Source organism: Heterocephalus glaber, unplaced genomic scaffold (genome assembly GCF_053883595.1).
Source record: "Heterocephalus glaber isolate CG9 unplaced genomic scaffold, H.glaber_assembly_v1.0 deba00000621, whole genome shotgun sequence".
Taxonomy (NCBI): domain Eukaryota; kingdom Metazoa; phylum Chordata; class Mammalia; order Rodentia; family Bathyergidae; genus Heterocephalus; species Heterocephalus glaber.
Genome location: NW_028258153.1, coordinates 6,293,776 through 6,299,775, shown reverse-complemented (window position 1 = coordinate 6,299,775; position 6,000 = coordinate 6,293,776). Strand labels below are relative to the sequence as shown.

The 6,000-nt window shown below is 43.7% G+C and overlaps 1 protein-coding gene across 3 annotated transcripts in view; it reads left to right on the top strand.

Annotated features, from left to right (window-relative positions):
- Positions 1–466: 466 nt before the first annotated feature.
- Positions 467–6,000, top strand: part of Ttll4 (tubulin tyrosine ligase like 4) — a 41,596-nt gene continuing 36,062 nt past the window's right edge. For 2 of the 3 annotated variants that reach the window (XM_087206047.1, XM_087206046.1), the window contains exon 1: positions 521–667. The gene's annotated coding sequence lies outside the window, so the exon portion shown is untranslated. Of the gene's footprint in view, positions 668–6,000 lie in introns of all 3 variants that reach the window. The other variant, XM_021244198.2, reaches the window with a different exon arrangement.

Genomic DNA, 6,000 nt, shown 5'->3' with positions numbered 1-6,000 from the left:
CTTTTTTTCCCCATTTTGATGAAATTACTTCTGATTACTTGGTTAAGATGGGCTTAGCAGATTTCTGTTGCTAAAGTTCACACTTGAAGCCCATTAAGCAGCTGGTTGTTGTTTTATTCGGCTGTGAGAGAGGGATTTAGGGGAAGGTGTGTTAGAAGGAACCAGAGTGGATTAGGCGATGTTTCTTTTACTGGGCTCAAACTCAAAGGCTTTCTGTGGAAATTCTTTAGTAGAGTGTAAGCTCTTTGATTTTAGAGGAGTGAACTGAGCATAGCCAGAGTCCATAGATGTTAGGTGGAACCGGTAGAAATAGTTCCGGGTTTCCAGAACAGAGCTCAACTTCGGGACTACATCTCCCAGAATTCCGCTCGACAGTCCCCGGCGGACCGAAGGGATTGCGCGTGCGCTAGTCCGCTGTCGACCCTGCCCCCCAGGACCCATAAGCCCGAGATTCCGCGCGCTGGCCTCTCGCCTGCCTCTTCAGGCCCTCTGTCTGTCCGCTGGGGGCGCGCGCTGTGCTTGGCAGGCGGTAGCGGCAGCTGAGAGAGCGGGTCGCGTGGCGGTACGTGGTTGCTAGGGGCACCTAAGGTTGCTGGCTCTCCCAGGAGGTCTAGCGAGAAAGCAGTGTGGAGCCGGCGCCGAGCCGCGGTGAAGCCGGGTCTCCCAGGTGCGTGTGACTGCGGGGCCGGGGATGAACCGCGGGCTGTCCGCCGTCCGGACGCTACCGCCCCTCCCTCTGCCCCGCACCTTCGCGCGGGTCCCCAGCCCTCCGGCCGTTCCCGCCCCAGCCGAGCTTCCGGCTCGGCACCTCCATCCATCCAGAGGCCAGGGGGCAGCGGCCTCCTATCCGGCCTCTTCCGAGCCCTTGGTGGCTGCTGCTACGCCGGGTGAACTTAGGTTGCCTCGCCTCTGAGTGCCTGAAGCTAGCAGCGACCCCTTCGTCCTGGCCCGGGTGCCTCTTCGTTCCCGCCGTGCTGCAGTTTAAATTCCCCTCGCCTGATTGGGAGCCCAAACTATTCGGCTTCAGGGCCAAATTAGCTTGTATACCTGCCTTTTTTTTTTTTTTTTTTTGACTTCCCCACTGAGAATGTATAGGGAAACACTTTCCTAAACTCTGGAGTCCAGCCGGATCTGAGATCCTATGGAACTTACATCTTTATCAATTCCTCCACTTAATCATTTATAAACAATTTTTAATAAACATGGACAAATATTTAACGAATCATGCTACTAGGGAAAGTGACAGGGGACGGCGATACAGTGGCGAATGAGACGGATATATTTTCACAGAGGTGATAGTGTAGGAGAGACTTAATCGAGTAAGCATTTGTCAGCCTGTGGTGGTGTAAAGCGATAGAACCGAGGAGAGGCGCTTAAACTTGGAAAAGTACCTCATTCCATTTCCCCCTGGTCTTCACATTCACATTCTGGGCTAGGAAATGTTTTAATCTTTTTTTTTTTTTTTTTCAATGGGGTCATCTTAGATACGCCAAATCGCATGTTCCTTAATTTCAGCACCTGTTAATTCAGCTAATCAGGAAGCATCTGGAGGAAACTTTGGGAGACTGTTCCATCCCATCCTTCCTTTCTTTTTTGGTGGTAGTGGGGTACTGGGATCGAACTCAGGACCTTGTGCTTGCCAGGCAAGGAGCTGTGCTGCTGAGCTACATCCCTGGCCCCCATCCTTCATTTTTTGCAGTGCACTGAGAGGCTCTTTGCTTAAGATCTTGTTGTTCCACCCCGTTGTTACTCACAAAGTTATCAGCCACTTATTGATTGTAATAAACCTAGGGGCTGGGGATTTAGCTCAGTGGCAGCATGCCTGCCTCCCAAGCTCATGGTCCTAAATTCAATCCCCGGTACTGGGGGGGAAGAAAAGATTTTCTCATTGCTGGCAACATTGGAGTGAAACTGATTGTACTAAACCTAGCTTTGAAAAATTATCAAGTCTTTTCTGGGAATAAAGAAGTGGGAGGGTATTCCAGACACTGTATAAAGTAGCTTTAGAAAAAATAGGGACCTGAAACATTTTGACATTCCTGAGCTGGGTTTGTTAGGATGCTAACCTGAGACAAATAGGAAGAAGGAAGTTAATAGGGTTTATATCACAAAGGGCCTTTGGAATTTTGCTTGATTAGAACTGTATCCTGGAGCAGTGGTTTTCAGGGTGGTGTCTTTAGGGCCCAAGGCTTCCAAAGGATGGATACAAAGGTGCATATCTCCAGTGATCAATGTCATTATATTGTACACCTAAAATGTACCAATAAAAGGATATACAAAAAAAAAAGGATGGATACCCCAGCACACAAAGCTTTATTTAGATGCATACATTTCCAGAGCAGGAGCTTCCAAAGCGACTCTTTTCTAAAAGTGCCCCAGGTGGAAGTGAGGTGTGTGTATGTGGAGAGGCATTTCCCTCACTCTTGCCAAATTTTGTGTGAGGAAGTCAGAACCACCTCAGAAGCCAAACTAGGAACAATTTGGAAACACTGATTTCAGGGAAGCCTTCTTTAGTTTTTAAATTACCACCGAACCCAGAAGTCTTCCTGTCTTTCCCTAATACACATTGCTGTTGAGTTAAGCGTGTTCCCTGAGAGTCTGATCCCCCCCACCCCCCGTACTAGAGATTGAGGTACATCTTTAGCCTCTTTTTATTTTATGTATTTTATTACATTATTATTCTTGCAGTACTGAGAGTTGAACTCATAGTCTTTGCACTAAGCTACATCCCCATTCCCTTTTTAATTTATTTTGAGACAGTTTGTTTTTTTTTTTGTACTGGGGATTGAACTGGGGACCTTTCGCTTGCGAGGCAGGCCCTGGAACCACTGAGCCAAATCCCTGGCCCTGAGATAGTCTTGCTAATTGCCCAGGATGGGCTTGAACATTTGATCTTCCTGCCTCAGCCTTCCAGAGTGCTGGGATTACAGGCATGTGTCACTACACTGAGCTACCCTGGTTCTTTTTTTACTAGACTTTTTTTTTGGTACCGGGGATTGAACTCAGGTCCTTGTGCGCTGAAACCCCTGAGCTAAATCCCTGGCCCCTACCCTGGTTCTTAATGAGTGTACATTTCTGATTTTGAATTTAAGAGAGTACAACAGTTTAATGCAACTAGGTTGTTTTATGGGACTGTGGGTTTTTAAAGCTATATTGGATAAAACTTGCATAACAAGCTTTTAAGAGATTTAGCTTAGGTTTGATGTGTTATTCAATAAGATAATAAAAATCTATTTAATCAAATCAAATGATGAAATGTGTATTCTAATAACAATTCTTAATTCATTTCTTTTAATAAAATGTTTTATGTTTTCTGCCTCCTTTTAACAAAAAGGTAAACGTCTTTAAACTTTTGATAAAAACTGGATGTCAGGTCTGAGGTTATAATTTAGTGTGCAAAGGCCCAGCATTTGATGCCCAGCATTGGAGGTAGTTGTTTAGATGTCTTTTTAAGTATGTGTAAGGAGTACATGGTTTAAAAAACTCTTTTGGGGATAATGAATGAAATCATTTGTTTATTTATTTATCTATTTATTTGGTACTGGGGATTGAACTCAGGACCTTGAGCTTGCAAGGCAGGCAGTGGAACCACTAAGCTAAATCCCCGGCCCATGAATGAAATCATTTGAAAAGTATGTTAGGAGAACTGTGAAAAGATAATCTGTAGGATTTGTGTCTGAGGTTACTGTCATGCCAGTGTGGGAAATGAGTAGGAAGGGTTTTAGATTAGAATCGGGGAGCCAGTGAGAAAACTAGTATAGTGACCCAAGTCAGAAATGATGAATGTCTTATGGCTGCTGCAGTGGGATAGAGAGGATTTTGAAAGATGCTAAGGTGGGCATGGTCACACATGCTTGTAATCCTAGCACCCTGGGAAGCTTAGGCAGGAGGATCTTAAGTTGAAGCTCAGCCTGGGCAATTTAATGACCTAGTGAGACTCTTTCAAAATAAAAAAATTTAGCAGGGTGTGGTGGTGCACACCTGTAATCCCAGCACGAAGGAGGCTGAGGCAGGAAGACTGCCATGAGTGCAGCGCCATCCTGGACTATACAGTGAGACCCTGTCTCAAAAATTTTTTTTCTTTTAAGGGCTAGGGATGTAGCTGAGTATGAAGATCCTGGGTTCAAACCTCATTACTGTCAAAACAAAACAAGAAAGAAGGAAAGATAGTTAAATCTGGTAGAATTGGCAAAACCTGGTGGCAGAGTAGACATATAGATATTAGATCAAGGGCTGGCATGGAATGATCTAGCTGTCTAACTTTACTGGTCCTGTGGGTGGTGATGCAGTAGAACTATTAGAAGGTGCAGCTTTCTTTGCTCCACTTCCTCTTACTCGCTGATGGCTGCCTTCCTCCCCTCCTCCCCTCCTCCCCTCCTCCCCTCCTCCCCTCCTCCCCTCCTCCCCTCCTTCTTTCATTTTGACTGCATGTTATATCCATGTAACATATGCAGTGATAGTGGACAATACTGTTAGATTGAGTTATGAAGATCTTCCAAATGTTGCAACATTTTATTATAAAATACCAACCCCCCCCCCCCATGTTTGTATTATCACCACAGACTCTTCAGGAAAGCAGCCAAATATTGGGAAGCTGTCAAACTCCTCCTGGCAGATACACTTTTGCCAAAATTCTGGCTTTTCTCTTGGAAGCTCAGATTTTATCATTGCCAACAAATATTGTCAGCTGTTTTCCTTGCAGTGACAGGCTTACTTTGTTTCATTTTCCAGAACATGTCTGCCAAATACCAAAGTCCTTTAAAGCACTATTGCTTATGTCATTCATTCTTTCTTGAGGTAAACATGGTGTTCCACAGAATCTTGCCATTCCAACAACCACACAAGTGTCTTACTTAGCAACAGTCATCATCTTCTATACACAGTTTAAGTGTTTTACGTGTACTCTCTCTTTTTTGAGGAGATGTTCTGGAGATTGAACCCAGAACCTTGCACAAGCTGGCCAGGTAGTCTACCACTGACCCCTACTTTTCATTTTGTCATACAGAATAATAAAAAGTTGTCCACTTAAGAGGTCCGATTTAATGATTTTTACAGTCATCAAGTAGAACTAGTATCTTTCTTTGTGTGACAAAAAGTACGTGGTGGTGAAGAATTTTAACTTGCCATTGTTTGATTCTAAGGTTCCAGGAGTTTTGCTCATCACTGTTTTTGTTGCCTCATCAGTGGAAAGGTGAGCATAGTAAAAAACACAAATAACATCTTAGTTCTGTCATGAAAATAGTGTTGTCCTAGCACAATCTCTGGTCTCAGGGTCTGGAGACCAGGCTTTGGGGCTGCTACTTGAGTGCTAAGATGAAGAGGAAAGAAGGAGGTTATTTTAGCAGCTGATGAAGGTGTAGGTTTTAGGAAAGCTAGTCACCTAATTATATGAAGCCTTCAATTGGTTTCACTTTTCAGAAGTCTGTAGATTTACGTCCCTCAGCTCTTGTAACCTGTATCTTTTTCTCACGTTTGCTCACTCATTTTGCATTACTGAACTGTATTCTGCCAAAGGTACCTGTGACTTTACTTATCTTCACTTGTGATACTGACCCTCTCTTCTCATTATGGCAAGGGCATTGACTTTCCTCTGTATGATTTTAAGAAGTTGATTTCTTCTTCAACTTTCTTTAGAGAGACATAGTGTAGCATTTGTCTTGTTTTTTTGAAAATTATGTGTATGAGTACATTTGCTCTACATAATGATTACATTCATCACAAGGAACTGATACATATACATAAGGACTTATAAGAGAAAATGAACCTGATTTCTACACATCTCTCCTATTTGTTACCAGGTGAGACACTTGTATCTTCTAATGTAACTGTTGGGCAATTGGAGTAACCTCATCAAAAAACTTGTAGATTGTAAACTGAACCATTTTTGATCCCCTAAAATGGTTCAGAATTTCCCCTGGTGAGTGAGGGAAATACCTAGATGGAAGAGGAAAAGAAAACTATAGATCTTGAATGCGATGCACTCTCCTGTAATCTAGGAGA